General features: G+C 40.9%; 1 protein-coding gene and 1 pseudogene across 4 annotated transcripts in view; one reads left to right on the top strand and one right to left on the bottom strand.

Moving 5' to 3' along the window:
* The window catches only part of LOC115090621 (potassium voltage-gated channel subfamily KQT member 1-like), a 408,883-nt gene that overhangs the window by 22,040 nt on the left and 369,527 nt on the right, over window positions 1-17,316 (top strand). The gene's annotated exons all lie outside the window — the stretch shown is intronic.
* On the bottom strand, window positions 9,411-9,830 carry LOC115089392 (annotated as a pseudogene).

The raw sequence follows: 17,316 nt of genomic DNA, 5'->3' as shown, positions 1-17,316 counted from the left end.
AGATATGGAGTTCAGTAATAGGAGTACGGTTGAAAAGTCAGGTAAAAGAAATGGGGGAGGGGGAATGTGGTGGTTGATTTCACATCTATCCAAAGTGGGCAAATTTCAATTAAGCAAACTAAATGGGCCATTTTGTTCTTTATCTGCCATCATTTGTTTATTTCATCATTTATAAGCTACCTCCCCATCAAACAGCTGTCAAAAGCAATGTACAATAATTTTTTCAGCATACAATAAAGCTTTAAAACAAAGGATATAACACAAATAAAACAAAAAGAACAAAAATAATATAAAAAAAACTCCATGTCAAGCTCCTAAATTTGCCCATAGGAAAAGCAAGTCGCCTCCAGGTTTAATACCTGTTAACTTATTTGCCAGTTTTTTACATTTCAGCAGCTTGTGAGGCTACTTTCTTTGAGGTTTAACTAAATTCATCTGTCTGCCACATTTTCGGTTGCTCATGAGGCTGCTTGCTATGTTCTTTGATTTTCTTGGTGAATTTTCTTCTTTTCTATATTTTCAGCTGCTTTGGAAGCAGTCATTCAATTTGTAGATGATATTTTTCTGCCCATCAGGATTCATTTCGGTGGCCTTTTTTCAAGTTGAAAAATTGCTTCTTTATCATATCTTGTAAAGAAAAACCCACAGATCTCTATTTTAAATTGTGTTACAAACACAAATTTACATTTTTTTGCAAGGCATGCTAGGTTATGCAAGTATAGCATAATATTACATCTTTCATTTAAATGTAGAGGTCTCCGTTTGAAGTCTTTAAATTGGAAAAGACTGGACATTTAGGATCAAAAAGTAATCTGTGAGGGGTAGGGGGGGGTTGTTGTTAATTAAATTTTAGCCGGGAAACGAATAAGAATGGAACACATGAACAGATCGGGGGCCCCCCTTGTCGAATGCAACGTATCTGCCCCCCGATAAATACAAATACCGAATGTAATGTATGCGGTCCCTCTGCACATCCCTAGTAAGCTCTGAATTACCCATTTTAAAAACCAAGAGGATTTTGAACTGGATCCTGGCCTCAACTGGCAGCCAGTGACGTTCTTTTAAGATTGGGGTGATATCAAACTTTTTGGCTCCAACTAACAGCTTAGCAGCTATATTTTGGAGAAGCTGTAAACAGTTCAGACTCTTTTGAGACAACTCATAGTACATGGAGAACTTATCAGATTTAACCAATAATCTTACAATATGAATTCATTAGTTTTAGGAAGCAAATCCAGACACTTTTTTATGAGGTAGTTTATTAGCAGCAGACTTAAAAACAAGGATAATACCTTAAAAGAAATTATTGTATTTGGTTTTGGTTTGTTTCAGTTTTAGTGTTACAGTGTAAACATTGTCTTGTGAGATTATCAGAAATTAAATACTATCTAAGCTTAACTTGCACTTAAAATTACGCAACTGTGAATGTGGCGAAGAATAAAAATATAAATAAATTAATTTATTACCTGTCCCTGTGGGGAGGTTTACAGTCCTCTTGGTCTGCAGGAATTTTGCACCCCCTTGCACAAGTAGGTAGGGCTGGGGGGTGGGTTAGGGAGGGGAAGGTGCGGGGGTGTGGAAGGAAAGTTCCCTCCGAGGCCGCTCCGATTTCGGAGCGGCTTCGGAGGGAATGGAGGCAGGCTGCGCAGGTCGGCGCACGCAGGCTGCTGATTTTGCATAGCCTTGCGCGCGTCGATCCCGGATTTTAAAAGATTTGCGCGGCTACGTGCGTATCTATTAAAATCCCGCGAACTCTTGTTTGCGCCTGGTGCGCGAACAAAAGTACGCGTGTGCGCAAATTTGTAAAATCTACCCCTAAGTTAAAGAGAGGATCCTAAAGTAAATTTTGCAAAAATGTAAAAGTACCTGTAGATAAAGAAAAAAGAGTGGAAAATCCATGAAATGCTGGCCCTACCTGTAGGTAAAGGACTGGGAAATGTGAAAAATATAAGCCATCTTAAATAAACTGTTGTAAGCAACAAATTTGATGGAGATATGTGCTTGGATAATTCTAATAAAGTGAGCTGAAATAAGTTATAGTCTTAACCAGATTCACTAAGATATTATCTTGGTGTATATATATATCCCTTCCATAAAAAAGAAAAAATGAACAATATAGAAGTTTGTTGTATGAGAATTTTGACAATAATTAGGAATGTGATCAGTGTGAGTGCTAAAAACATATCCACTGTGAGAAGAAACATCACTGGAACTGAATTGTGACATTTTATATTTATTATAGAAAAATAACAGCTCCCTTCCAGTGTCATAGCATAGACAGGGATGATATTTATCCTTTGCTTTAGTTAGAAGTATTAAATAAATGTAACCTAAAATCTAGTAAGAGAGAGAACACCTTTCAGTATAAGGGAGTTAGTTTAGTTTTATTTGATAGAGTAGTAAGTCATTCAGAGTTACAGGAAGACTATGGGTCAAGAGGTGGGAAAGGTAGATCTGCTACATTGCCATGCCACTAGCGACGAATCCTAGAGACAAACTCAAGCATCCAAAGTTACTCTTCTTTTTGTGTTATCTCAATTCCACATATGCCAGTAGCGAATGCAAGCTCTGCCCCCTAGCTCAATAATGAAGAAATAAGATAAGTGCACACTTAGAGACATTAGTAAGAGAGATAGAAACATATGACAAAAAGAACAATACTTACCTGAAGAGTTCTTCAGCAGTAGATAAAATTCAGAAACTTCTTAAGTTCTGTTAGAGAGAAAACGATACACAAAGAATCAATTATTTGAAGAGATTCTTTAAAAAAGTATATATAAAAGCTTAACATTAACAAAAGCTAGAATTGTAGTATTCTTATCTGAATTAGCTTGTTCTTTGAAATTCCCTTTGATAGCTGCATTCTTGCATAATATCGTAATTGAAAAAGAAACACTAATTTCAAATTTAAGTCCTGAAACCTGGTACTAGAGTTATTTTAAATACGTTTGTGATTTACTTATATTATTGTTGGAATAACTGACTGTTTCCTAGCAAATCTGAGCCATTCTCAACCGCCAGTTAAATAATTTACATTTATTAATACTAAGTTTATTAATACATAAAATATTAAATTTTACGGTGAAATCTCTTTGAGGAAAAGGTATAAACTGTCATTAACTAATAATTTAAATTAAGGAAACCCCTGAAACCTGAATCACCCGGCTACCCATATGACCATGCAAATAGATTGTTAATACCCCCCCATAGTGGATTATACAATTACCATCTAATTTTATCCCAGCTGTAAAATAATTTGGACCAGGGTTCTCACCCTTCCGAGTACTGCGTCAGTCTAGGGTCACTCCTGTAACAGGATGCTGTCTGACACCCAAAGATGAATCCATATCCCTTTGGTGGATGACAGATAAAACCTCAAAATCTCACAAACATCTCCATGAGGTATAACAGCAGGAAAAAGATAAAAATCACTAATTGGCCAAATATACTTTCAGAGTAAATCTGGCAAACAGTTGCATGTGCTTTAATGAGCAACTGTGCTGAGTAAAACTTAGTCGTAACTTGCAAGTCACAGTGGTAGTGACTGGTACAGTCAGTTCTAGTAACATAGTTCTAGTAACACAGCTCTAGGACCACTTTCTGAAGTCCATGAAGGAAATCACGGGAAGAAATCCTTGGCCAAGGTTAAAATCTACTCCAAAGTCTTCCATCATTGATTCGGATTGGATGTTGGTACCAAATCTGCTCCAAAGAGTTCCATCATTGATCCAGATTGGATGTTGGTACCTCCTGTAGTCACAGGATGCAAATGAAGTCATCTGTGCCTCAATGAATAGGAACATTCTTATCGGCTCATTAGAGTTCAGTGAAAGCAGGTGTTAGAACAATACCCCCTTCAAACATGTTTTTCAAGCTGGAAACAAAGTTTTACCAAGGACATGTTCTCAGTGCTGGTTCAAGGTTTCTTCCTCTCATTTGGGGAGGTATTGACAAATCTCTGTGTGAAAAACAGTCTTTATAAAAGTTGCCAAAAATATCAAATAGCTGCAAAACTCCATTTTTCATGGCTTCTTAGGTCTATAATTTGATCAGTCTTTGCACAGTAGTAGGCCTCAGTTTCATAATGTTTAGGGTCACCTTACAAATTGCAAGTTAATTTGACTAGAATGAATCGCTGCTCACAAATCATTCTGACGCAAGTACGGCTACTATTGTCTAAACTGCCGTGGCAGCAGAAAGATACACCCAAATTAGAGATCTGTTATACCATAGTAAATGTACTATAATTTTAACCCCTGAGCTCACTACTGTCTCTTTTGTAGTCAGTATGATACCTGATATCTCTGGATACACCTGAAGCATACTCATGCAGTTTAACACTTTCTCTGCTTCTACTGATGAACATACCAGTCATGGAATCTTACCCAACTGATCTAACTGAGAACTTGCTGGAATAGCCAGATTTTGACCTTTACCTTGAATGACAAATAATTCAACTCCAATCAAATATCTAATGAAATTGTGTTCCATAACAGAGGGCCAAAACAAGAAAAATCACAGTTTTGAGTATAAGATAAACTCACTGCTGGCAATACGAGTATTGCTAATAGTGCTTGCTGAAAAGACCTCAGTTTGAAACTAGAAAGCAACTCAGCCAGTGAACAGGAAGTTCAATGAATATACTTAAAAATAAGTGTAGTTATCTTAAACTGAATTATTTGTCCCACACCTGATATGAATGATGTTTCCCTCAGTAAGGCAAGCATCTATATTTAGAAACAGTTGAAGGTGTTTAACAGTGGGGAGGCCATGATATAAAACATTAAAGTAATGAGTTTTACCAAGCACCAGGGTGAGGGCTTTAAGCAATAAATCTTTCCTGTCTACAAATATAAGTTCTCCATTAACAAACAGGGCAGAATTAGCTATGATATGTGGATGATGTCATCCAGTGGTGGTGAGCAGACCTTTCTTTGTTAGATCATAGAGCTTTTGCTCTACTGAGCATATGTTGGAGTGCTTGCGTGGGCACTGCTTCGTGAGCCCCTCCGTCCGTTTTCGATCTGAGCATCAGCATAGACGTGTACCCTATAACTCTGATACCTCTGCATATATTTTGAATAACCTTTTTTTCAATGACTGTTGCCTCGCTGCCTTGGCAGCCCTCCAAATAGTACTTTTCAGTACTATCTAAAAAAGTAAATTTCTTTACAGAAGATGTCTGACTTAAGAAGCCCACCATCTTCATCTTTCAGGTAAGAGGATACCAGGAAACATTACCCCCGCTGCAGAAACATTATAACAAGCTGAATGCCTTCCTGAGAAGGTTCTTCAAACAAATCTTTAATTGTGGGGACCTTTATGTAGATACGTTTTTACTTGAATGGACAAGCTTACTATACCCCTGATGAAGCTGCATTAGTTGTGAAATAACAGGCCCCTTGTTGGGATTTGGGAAGGCTATATATGTATTTTCAAATATTGATTCTGAACGGATATCCTTCACAGTGGACTATGTATTACTTATATAAATGTTTGACTCTTGCTATAAAGAGTGTTTTTTTTCATGGCATGTGATGATTGAATGAAGAATTTCCCTTCTTTGCAAAATGCAGGATGATGTTCAGTCTATGTATGAACATGAATCCTATTTTTCACTCTTTTTTATATTTGAAATTATATTTTATATAATTTTATGATAAATGAGCTGCAATTGGATATTTTTGTGAAACAAGTTTTATCACCTTATTTTTTTGTAGTGTAAACATAGGTGCCAACATGACATGTATGTCCCAGACCTGCTGGCCCAATTGGTGGAGGCGGACTTGGAGATTGTGGCTGTTACAGAGACTTGGTTCACTGATTTTTTATTTTTGGGATATGGTCAACCCAGGCTATAACTTGTTAAGGAAGGACAGAGAGAACAGAAAAGGAGGAGGAGTTGCTCCTTAAGTCAAAAACAATATCCAAGCAAGTGAATTGCAAGGGACATGGGGTAGAGAAGAAGCATTATGGACTGTCCTAAGGAAAAAAAGATGGTGCTTCCATTTTTACTGGTGTGATCTACAGCCCATTGACTGAAATAGAAGAACTGGACAAAGATATGATGGAATACATCCAAAAGGGGGGAAAGAAGGGAGAAGTGTTCTCCCTTCTTTCTTGTTTGTTTGAGATTTTAATCTGCCTGATGTGGATTGGATTATCCCTTCTGCAGTATCTACAAAAAGTAGAGAGATAGTGGATGCCCTTCAGGGGATTTTGCTCAAACAAATTGTAATAGAACCCACAAGGGAGGGTGTGATACTCAATCTAGTACTCATTAATGGTGATAATGTCTCTGAGTAGGGGCTCACCTGAACACCAGTGATTATCAAACAGTATGGTTCGAGATCATGAATAGGATAAAGAGAAGTCGCACGAGGACCCAAGTTTTTTGAATTTCATAAATATGAGCTTTGTCAAAATGGGGATAAACCTGGAGGAAGAACTGAAGACTGGGAGAAAATGGGTGAGGTGGAACAACAGTGGGCCAAATTAAAAAGAGTTATTACAAAGATAACAAATCTATATGTAGAAAAGTAAACAGGAGTAAGAGGAAAAAGAAATAGATCTGAATCTCCAAGGAGGTGGCTGAAAAAATTAAAGGCAAAAAGAGCAGCGTTAAAGAAGTATAAATGATCCCAAAAAAGGGAACACAAGGAAGAATATCTGTTAAAACTAAGAGAGACGAAGAAAGAAATAAGGAAAGCAAAGATCAAGTGGAAGAAAAGATTGCCAAACAGGTAAAGCAAGTTGACAAAACATTTTTCAAATAGAGAAGAAAGGATGCCAGAAGTGGCATAATGAAATTGAAAGGTGATGAGCAATGTGTGGAGTGAGATGAAGAAATGACGGAAATATTATTTATTTATTTATTTGTTTATTTATTTATTTGAAATTTTTTTCTATACCATCGTTAAGTAGTATACTATCTCGACGGTTTAAATTGAGGCACATATATACATTTATGAAAGATGTATAAGTTAATACTATCTATAGGAGTGCCATTTGAAGACCAGTAACATAGTTTCGTAATAAAGACTATTTGCAAAAAGTTAAAGATCCTGTCCTTTTTCTACATTTCTCAGTTTCAATTGTATATATAACTATCAGAATGTATGTTTTGTTTTAATAAAACACGCTTATTGAGCAGAAAAGGTGCTGTGTTCCGATGTTCTGCTGCCAGATTTCATATACCACTATCTACCGTTCTCTTTGTAAAATGATTGCTTGAAAAGCCAGGATTTTAAATTCTTTTAGAATAGTTTAAAATCTCTCTGTAGTCTAATTTCTAAGGGCATGGTGTTCCACATTATTGGTCCAGCTAAGGATAGAGCCCATTCCCTAACTTGGGTCAGTCTAGCTGTTTTAACCGAAGGGATGGTTAGGAGTGCTTTGTTAGCAGATCTGAGGTTTCTTTGTGGGACATGAACATGTAATGCTGTATTCAGCCATTCTGCTTTTCGTCGTGTATTCATTTATGTATTGTGCAAAGTGTTTTGTATTGAACTCTGTATTCGATGGGTAGCCAGTGTAGTTATGCTAGCGTTTCAGAAATGTGATCATTTTTTCATTTACCAGTAAGTATTCTTGCGGCAGAATTTTGCAGTATTTGGAGTGGTCTTATTGTTATTTATGGTAATCCAAGGAGAAGGGCATTACAGTAGTCGGTACTAGCAAATATTAGTGCTTGTAAGACTTCTGAAGTTTGTTAATGTTAGTAAAGGTTTTAATTTCCTGAGAACCATAAGTTTGGCGTAACCTTCTTTGACATTTAGTGATATGTGTTGTTTGAGGCTAAGTTCCGTGTCAATTATTACACCGAGGTTTTGTACTTTTATCAGCTTATTCTATTTTCTGTTTATTTTTGAGCAGTATTGGGGTCTGGATGATCATCAGATTGTCAAATACTTTAGTTTGGTGTTCACTAAAGAAGAACCTGGAGAAGGATTGTTTGCTTGTTGACAAGACTGTAGATGGGGTAGTTGAAACTCCATTTACAGAAGAGAATGTATGGGAGGAGCTAGACAAACAAAGTGGACAAGGCCATGGAGCTGGATGAGATGCATCCTGGAACACTGAGGGAGCTCAGAGATGTACTGGTGGGTCCACTGAAGGACCTGTTCAGTAGAACTGTAGAAATGGGAGTGGTGCCATAGGATTGGAAAAGAGCAGTACTAGACCTGCTTCACAAGAGTGGTAGCAGAGAGGAGGCTGTAAACTACAAACTGGTGAGTCTCACCTCAATGGTGGGAAAATTAATAGAGTATGCTGAGGGAAAGGATAGTGAACTATCTACAATTGGGTGGATTGCATCACCTGAGGCAGCATGGATTCATGAGGGAAAGTTCCTGTCAGACAAAGCTGATTGATTTTTTTGTTTTTGTTTGGGTGAATAGAGAATTGGATCAAGGAAGAGCACTCAATGTGATCTACTTGGATTTCAGCAAAGCTTTTGATATCATCCTGCACAGGAGGCTTGTGAATTTATTTTATTTATTTATTTATTTTTAATTTTTATATACCGAAGTTCTTGTAAGAACTACAAATCACTCCGGTTTACATAAAACGATGAACTGCCCAAAAGGGAAAAGGGGCTTTACATGGAACCATAGAACAGATGGAACAATATAACCGAATGTCAATTTAACATAGTAATAAATAAATATAATATGTACAGTTTAACTATTTAACGTAGAAATAATGACATAATAAAGCTACAATATAAATACAATAAAAATATGAGGAACTTTTGGACTCAGAGTTTGTTGTACAGTTGCAAAGTCATGATAGTAAAACTTGGTGAGGTATCCATAATTTGGGGGATACCTCATATTTAGGAAGTCCTCCCGTCTAGGTAGCATTGAGAGTCTGGGAAGGCTTGTTGGAAAAGCCAGGTCTTTTTTTGAACTCTTGATGACTGGGTTCTAGTCTTAGATCTGGGGGGAGCGCGTTCCACTGGTGGGGGCCTGCTGAAGATAGTGCTCTTTTGCTCAATGATGATTTTACTTGTGGGGCATGCAGTGTTCCTTTGTATGCGCTTCTAATTGGTCTGGAAGATGTATGCGGTTGAAGTTGAGAGCTTAACATGATAGGAGCCAGTTTGTATGTCGCTGGGCGATGGTGACCTCTGCTGTAGATATTATTCCATCTGAGTCATCGAGAACGGCCTCTGCCGAGGCTGGGGGGAAGAGGCAGTTTCAGCAGAATCTTTCATCTCGGGGTTCCTAGATGCCACGGTTACTGTTTCTATACCCACATTCAGCGGTGTAAAAGACTCATTCCCTTCCAGATGTATGCTCGATGGCCTCGGGGCCTCTTGCAAGTCTTCTGGTTGATACAATGCAACTGCATGACCAAACTGGGGAGGAGATAGTGTTGCCGGCGCTCCCGGGCTTAGGAAGATCTCGTCAGCCAGCAGTGGAGTCTTCCACTGCGTCTTTTACCTCTGCAGCAGCAATCACTGGCATTGCCACAAAGAATTCTTCTATCCGCGGCTGAGTCAGGCCAGTTATGTCATGCTGTTTAAATGAGTCGCTGTAGATTTGATACTGATTAGGACAATGTTTCTTCAACCACTTGCAGACTTCCTGCTGACTCCACAGGGCCACTGGTTTTGTTAGTTTCACAGTGTCAGTCTTGGATGTTTCTGGTTCTGCCTGCTGTTTCCTAGGGGTACCCAAAGGTTCAGACACTTTCCGAGTATTTTCATGGTTAACTAGTGGAGAATCGGCTCCTTCACCTTCAAGGAGCAGGTTAATAGTTTCCGTGCAGACCGGACGATCAATGTTGTTTAAGTTCCGATTGCAATGGACAGCTTCAACGGCCATCCTTGCAACCTTGCACATAATTCGCTCAGATGATGCACTTATTTTCCTGGCTTTATTTCCCTCATAGGTTTCCAGGGTTCAGTCATCAGCAAACAGGCTCAACCTGCAGGACCTGAATAAAATGAGAAGCTTGGAAGTGAGCCCCAAGGAGGTGGTGTGTATTACAAACTGGTTGACTGATGGGAGACAGTGTGTAATGGTAAATGAAACCTACTCTAAAGAGAGAACCATGTTAAGTGGAGTGCCACAGGGATCGGTATTGGGACCAGCTCTGTTCAATATCTTGTGAGCAACAGAAAGTAAAGTTTGACTATTTGTGGATGATATTAATATCTGCAACAGAGTGGACATGCCTGAAAGAGTAGAGAGAATGAAAAGTGGTTTAAGAAAGCTTGCAGAGTGGTCGAAGATTTGGCAGCTGGGAATCAATGTCAAGAAGAGTAGAGTCATGCATCTGGGATGCAGTAATCTAAAGGGCTGTATGTGATCAGGGGAGGGGGGACCCATACAATATCCTTTCCAAAGACTCTACGTAGGACGTACTGCCGTCACTATTTCAGGTTTAATCTCCTAGTAAGAATTTAATAAAGTGTAAAGTTACAATGTTAAATAAGAATTATTTACAATGTTAAACAAGACTATATTAATGTAATAATGTAAAACAGGAAGCCCCTACTTCTTGAATACAGTTACAATGTAAACCGATGTGATATTCCATATTGAACACCGGTATATAAAAACTAATAAATAAATAAATAGAATGAAGTGCATGGATCAAAAGAGGTATCTTTGGGTAATAGTGTCTGGTGATCTGAAGATGGTGAAGCAATGTGACAAGATGATAGCTAACCCAGAAGAATGCTGGGTTGCATAGAAAAAGTAATAACCGGTAAGAAAAAGGAGGTGATAATGCCCTTGTAGAGATCCTTAGTGAGGCCTCACCTGAAGTACTGTGTTCAGTTCTGGATCCCATATCTCAAAATGGATAGAGACTGTCCAGAAAAGGGCAACCAAAATGGTTTGGGATCTGTATCAGAAGATTTATGAGGAGAGGCTGAATGATCTAAATATATATACTCTGGAAGAGAGGAAGTGTAGGGGAGATATGATACAGACCTTTATATACCTGAAAGGTTTTAATGATGCACAAACTTCATACGTTTTCCATTGGAAAGGAATCTGTAGAACTAGGGGTCAAAAATGAAACTCTAGCGGGGACGATTCAGAACCAATGTCAGGAAATATTTCTTCACGGAGAGGGTAGTGGATGCATGGAATGCCCTTCCAGAGGAGGTGATGAATACAAAGTCAAATAATTCAAAGGGGCATGAGATAAACACTGTGGATCTCTAAGGGCTATAGGACATAAATGAAGAAAAGCGTGCATGGGGGTAACTTGCTGGTGTGGCAGTTACTACTCTTAACCAATAAGCCTTGATGCTTTTAATGCAACTGCTACATTGCTCTCCACTTTGACAGCAGGGGAGAAAGGGGGAATTGGATTCAGACAACAACCAACGAGGACCGCAGCTTTTATGGTCTGGGGTACTGATAAGCAAACGGATAACCACGGAGTGTAATTACTACTCTTGACAGAAGGCATGGGGGTTGCTACTCTTAACCAATAAGCTTTAATGCTAAGACGCAACTACAACATCGTTCTCTGCTTTGTCGGGGGGGGCGGGGGGGGGCAGGGAAAGGATTCAGATGATAACTATCATGGGCCCTGACTTTTACAGTTTGGGGTACTGATATGCAGACAGAATGGAAAAAGCACAGGACTGCTTCTATGGCCAGAACCATAAGCAAAGCACGTCAAGCAGCACTGTCTGAATTTTCAAGAATGCTCATCACTGGGTAAAAATGTTGCTAGTGGTAACTTTTTATAGGTTATCATAAGGCTTGGGGATAATCTGCTGGGAGTGGCATATACTACTCTTAACAGTAACATGGGGGTAACCTGCACAGAGTGGCAATTATTACCATAAGAAACTTGCTGGGCAGACTGGATGAAATCCAGAACCTCCAGGATAGCATTCTCTGAATGCTCTCTGTTCCACATGCAGCTTCTTTAGAGGCTGGCAGAGCTGTGGAGTCTCAACGCAGGGATGAGATGATGGTGAAGAGGATTTGGGGTTTTTTTTAATGAAATGGGCATCATTTTGGGGAAGGGGGGGGGAGTCTTTTCCGAAAGGACGGTCTCCACCTTAATCATAGTGGAACCAGGCTGCTGGCGTTAACTTTTAAAAAAAGAGAGAGAGCAGCTTTTAAACTAGAACAAAGGGGAAAGTTGACAATCGCTCAGCAGTGCATATTTCAGAGGGAGGTATCTTCGAAGGATAGTAATGAAACAGGAGAGTTAGGGCATCCTAACAGAGACATTCCAATAAAAGCAAAAGTAATCCATGTGCCTATAAGTAAAGAATCACATGAGCTAAAGGATTGCAGATAATCCCTATCAATTGAAAAGCAGGTTGTTAATACAAAGAAAAAAACATACTTTGAAATGTTTGAATGCCAATGCCAGAAGTCTAAGATTGGAGAGTTGGAGGGTATAGCAGTGAATGACGAAATATATAATTGTTACATCAGAGACCGGGTGAAAGGACAATAACCAATGGGACAGTGCAGTACCAAGATACAAACTATATCACAATGATAGGGAGGATCAACTTGGGGGGGGGGGGGGGAGGGATGCTTTATGTCGTGAATAGTATAGAGTCCAATAGGATAAAGATCCTGCAATAGACTAAAGGCACAATAGAATATTTATTATTTATGGTTAGAAATCCTGGATATGATTATACTGATAGGAGTATACTACTGTCCACCTAGCCAAAATGATGAGAGAGAGCTCCTAGAGAAAATAAGGCCGTCACAGAAAGACTAAATGAATTCTTTGCTTCCATGTTTACTAATGGGGATGTTTGGGAGATACCAGTTCCGGAGATGGTTTTTAAGGGTGATGATTTGGATGAACTGAACTAAGTCATGGTGAACCTGGAAAATGTAGTAGGCCAGATTGACAAACTAAAGAGTAACAAATCACCTGGGCCGGATGGTGTACACCCTAGGGTTCTGAAAGAACTAAAAAATGAAATTTCAGATCTATTAGTAAAAATTTGTAACCTATCATGAAAATCATCCATTGTAGCTAAAGACTGGAGAGTGGCTAATGTAACCCCAATATTTTAAAATGGTTCTGGGCTGATCCGGGAAACTATAGAAAAATAGTGGAACCTATTCTAAAGAAAAAAACTCACAGAACATTTAGAAAGACATGGTTTAATGAGACACAGCCAGCATGGATTTACTCAAAGGGAGTCTTGCCTCACAAATTTAATTTTTTTAAGGGGTTAATAAACATGTGGATAAATGTGAATTGCTAGTTGTAGGGTATTTGTATATTTAGAAGGCATTTGACAAAGTCCCACATGAGACTTCTGAGAAAACTAAAAAATCATGGGATAGGAGACTGTCCTTTCATGGATTACAAACTGGTTAAAAGACAGGAAACAGAGAGTAGGATTAAATGGTCCATTTTCTCAGTGGAAAAAGGTAAACAGTGGATTGTCTCGGGGATCTGTTCTTGGACTGGTGCTTTTCAATATATTTGGAAATGATTTGGAAACAGATACGATGAGTGAGGTGATCAAATTTGCAGATGACACACAGTTATTCAGAGTAGTTAAATCACATGCAGATTGTAATAAATTGCAGGAAGACCTTGCAGGACTGGAAGACTGGGTGTCCAAATGGCAGATGAAATTTAAAGTGGACAAGTGCAAGGTGATGCATATAGGGAAAAATAACCCATGGTATATTGACATGATATTAAGTTCCACATTAGGAATTACCACCCAGGAAAAAGATCTAGACGTCATAGTGGATAATACATTGAAATTGGCTCAATGTGCTGCGGCGGTCAAAAAAGCAAATAACTTTAGGAACTAATAGGAAAGGAATGGTGAATTAAATGGAGAATGTCATAAGGCCTCTGTATTGCTCCATCGAGAGACCATACCTAGAATACTGTGTGTAATTCTGGTCACTGCATCTCAAAAAAAAGATATAGCACTGGAGAAGGTACATAGAAGGGTGACCAAAATGATAAAGGGCATGGAAAGATCCCCTATGAGGAAAGGCTAAAGAGGTTAGTGCTGTTCGGCTTGGAGAAAAAATGGCTGATGGGGGATATGATAGAGGTCTATAAAATCATGAGAGGAATGGAACAGGTAAATGGAAAGCGGTTATTTAGTCTTTCAGATAATACAAGAACTAAGGGGGCACTCTATGAAGTTCGCAAGTACATTTAAAACAAATAGGAGAAAATTATTTTTCACTCATCGCACAGTTAAGCTCTGGAATGCATTGCTAAAGGATATGGTTAGGGAATTAGTGAGGCTGGGTTTAAAAAAGATTTGGATACGTTCCTGGAGGAGAGAAGTCCATAAACTGCTATTCCTCATCATATTGCTAGACCATTCATTACAATTGGGATTTCCCTCCTCAGCTTCATGGAGACAGTGAATCTACCTTTTTCGTGACCTAACTTTAGGGCTATAAAGGAGACATGGCCCTGGCCAAAACCAGTAAGTATTCTGTCTCTAGCTACGACAGATACGTGAAGATAACATAGCTCCCAGAGTTTGGGTGTACCCTGGCCTGGTTGAGACCTTGTTGTTCCTGGGACAACTACCCTTGGGGTTACTTCTCCTATTGGGAGTAGTCTCCCAGGCTCTGTCCTGGTCGAGCCCCTGGGTCATCCCAGTGGTAGCATTTACCAATCCCTGTCTTGGTTGAGGTCCTGGAGGTCCTTCCTTGCCTGTGGGCCTGCAAAACCGCCAGAGAATGGTGCTTGGCTCAGTATCCTGCGGGGGCTGTTGTGTCCCCAGAGCACAACAGTGATCACTTTGCTGTAGAGAGTGGTTCCTGGAATCTCAAGAGGCTTCTAAGGAATTCTCACTCTCTCCACCCCTGCCTTCCCTCTCTCACAAGTGAAGGAGCAGCAAAAGTAAGTAGAAGCTGGGTCAGTTACCAGCAGATAAGTAGCAGCTGAGCTGGTTTCTTTGTGGATATACATATGCTGGAGAGAGGGCTGCAGCTGATCTTAGCACTTACCGCAGGAAAATGGGTAACTCCCTGCTGTTTACCTGTTGTCCTTATCTTTTCTATGGCATTAAGTGTTAAATTTGTGATACACCTATGAGTTTTCCAAGCAGGCTAGGTAAGGCCTGCAAGAATACTACAAGGCTAAACATTACCCAGCAGGAGTGTGACAATCTGCATGGGTTAATTAGTATCTAACAGAGTAAGCCATGATAACAGGCTCAGCTACCTTACAGGCCTGGTTTTGGATGTGCTAATCATGCACCCAATGCAGTACCGGGATAGGCACGTCCATAAGCATGTGCAAACCTGTGCATAGCAAATAGCGCCCATCGCATTTAAATTACATGGAAATGAGTGAATTAGCTTTTACTCCCAATGCAGTAACATGCGCCCAAAACAAGTGTGTCCATAATGAGGTTTTTTATGAATTAAACTTAGCACCATACTTATTCCTGGCATTTTTGTGGCAGTGCTATCTGTAGCAGATGGTAGCAGACGTTCCTGAAAGGTTTCTGTGTGATTTTTCTACTTTTTCAACAATGGGTTATATTCATTTTCTTGTCCTTATCAATTTTCTCTTGTGAATGCAAGCGAGAATAATGCAAAGGAGAATGATTATTCAAGAAAACAATCTGGAGAACGTAAGACAACAGGACCGTGTGGTAGCACAGGCACGGTCCTGGGGGGTCTCAGGGCTCCGGCTACCGCATTTCCCTTCCATCCCATGCTCAAGCTCCTGATCCTATGGGAATGGGAGGCTCCCGAGGGGGCTCTTTGGGTGGGGCGTGCCTTGGACAAACTCTAGCCCCTCCCGGAGAAATGCTTGGAAATGTTAAAGAATCCCTCTGTGGACTCCTATGTTTCGGCGGTCACCAAGCATACCACGATCCCGGTGGACAGATCCTTGGGCAAGGAGGCCATCAAGTTATCCGCAGTGGGCCCCTCCAACCCCAGTTCCTGGAGGACAAAGGGGATGAGGGGCTCCAACTCCTCCTTGCGGAACAAGCGAAGGGCTCTGGGGTTGTCCCCCTCCAGAGGAAGTGTACCCTCCGGATCCGGGGGAGCGGCGGGGTCCGGAAACTCAGGATCCACCAGGGAGTCAGGGAGGGGCACCCCCGGGACCACCCGCACCTGAACTGACCCCTGGGGCTCCGCAGCCAGGCCAGCAGTCAACGGCGCGGAGCGAGGGAGTTTTGGCGGGGGGGCTGGGGGGGGGCTTTCGTCCTCCTGCAGGCTAGCTAGATATGATTTATGCATGAGGAGGATGAATTCTGTTGAAAAACGGGCCCTGGATTTCCCAGAGGGGGGTGAGGGGGGGGTCGGGGAACCCCTCCTGGGGACACGCGGGGCTCAAATCGGGGGCTTTTTCAAAAAACATCCGGCCACCCAGCCCCAGGCAGCTCTGAAAACGGAGCCGCTGAAAAATCCAAGATGGCCGCCGTTCCCGGGCTTTGCCGACCCGGTAACGGCCTGGCCATGCCGGAGGAAGTCGATCCCCGGGCTAACTTTGCTTGTCCTGCCGAGGTGGGACCTTCCCCACCCGGCAGGCAAACAAAGCAGAGGCCCTGTCGCGAAAATCGCGAAGAGGGCTGCCCCACAAGAGAGGCAGGCTGCCTGCTGCGGCATAGGAGAGCCACTTCTGAAGAAAAAAAGCTGAAAAAAAAAAAGGTTTGATTGACAGTCTGCAGGCCCGGAATGAAGCAGAAGGGAAACCTGCTGACTCCTGCCTGTCTGGCTGCTGGTTCAAGGCCTCCTGAGACCAGAAAAAAAAAATTAGTGGTCTACTGCTGCAAATAAGTTAGAGGTAGGGGAATACCTGTAACTTTCAGTTTTGGTCTGTCTCCACCAGCTGGAAAGGAGGCTCAACCCACAGTCTGCACTGATCCGGGTACGTACAGGGAAAATTATATTTACATTGATTAGTGGACAGTTGCTATTCCTACCTGTTATCTTTAATTGTAAAGTAATGGTGACTTGGATTGGCCACTGCTGAACACTGGATGCTGGGCTTTATGGGCCCTTGGTATTTAGCTTGCCCTTCGTTTGCTAACAATCTGAGTTAGCAAGGATTGGATTCGCTCCAGTCTAAGCTGCTCTGCTGCTCCCAGCAGCCGCTAGAAGCTCTCTCTATCCTTCGGGGTCATCTCTAACCTGGGTACCCGCTCCTCGGGCGCCCTTGTGCTTTCTATTAGGTACCATTCCTGGAGACTGAATACTCGCTCCTCGAGGGCCTGCTCTCCTAACCTTGGTGCCTACAGTTCAACTACATCTGCCTGCCAGGATTCTCATCAATACAGCTAACTACTTCAGTGAGTAACTAACATTGTCAGCTTGTCTCATCTTCAGCGCTGGAGTCTGCATCCAGGACTCTCTC

This window comes from Rhinatrema bivittatum, chromosome 4 (assembly GCF_901001135.1).
Source record: "Rhinatrema bivittatum chromosome 4, aRhiBiv1.1, whole genome shotgun sequence".
NCBI classification, from domain to species: domain Eukaryota; kingdom Metazoa; phylum Chordata; class Amphibia; order Gymnophiona; family Rhinatrematidae; genus Rhinatrema; species Rhinatrema bivittatum.
The sequence above is the reverse complement of the archived record's forward strand: the minus strand, read 5'-3'. Positions and strand labels throughout refer to the sequence as shown.